Below are 753 nucleotides of genomic sequence, written 5' to 3'. Positions count from 1 at the left end.
AAAAAACTGCCTCGGTTAGGGACTTAAGATACAAAGGTTAGGATCACAATGCATCCACTACCCTGCCAGAAAACTGCCTCAGTCAGGGACTCAAGATACAAAGGTTGGGATCACAATGCATCCACTACCCTGCCGGAAAACTGCCTCGATCAGGGACTCAAGATACAAAGGTTTAAAGGTGTTTTATTTTCTTTCTCAAAAAGAATTTCCATATTTCTCAACTTCCCATGTTTCATGATATGATGAATGAGGATGAATGCATCAAATCACATATGCATGGAAGTAATAATCAACTCACATGTGGTATAAGGTTCAAAGTTCTCAAAACTTAACCTACACATGATATTTACCCTCAATAAATAGTAACGGGAAGAACACATTTTCATTTAAATATTCACCCCTTTCTCAACAATATTTCAATACTTAAGTATGCTCAAAACCCCCAACTCAATCTCTCAGGCGGCATCACAAGTCAAATAATATACTCAAGCCTCTCTCTTAGGCAAATCATAATTCACATGCTCTTAAAGCAAATAAGATAACAAATAAGGCCCCCACACGGGCTATGTAATACAAATAAACCCCGTCATGGCAACACATTAATAAATAAGCCTCCACACGGATATCACAATATATATAACATTCTCAACTCATACTACAACCCCATCCCAAAGTCTATAACATATGAATGACTAATTACCCCATCTCAATCTCAAAGAAAGATAGCCAAACCTACCTCAATTGCCGAAACCG

This window comes from Solanum dulcamara, chromosome 2 (assembly GCF_947179165.1).
Source record: "Solanum dulcamara chromosome 2, daSolDulc1.2, whole genome shotgun sequence".
NCBI classification, from domain to species: Eukaryota; Viridiplantae; Streptophyta; class Magnoliopsida; order Solanales; family Solanaceae; genus Solanum; species Solanum dulcamara.
Note: the sequence above shows the minus strand (reverse complement) of the source record.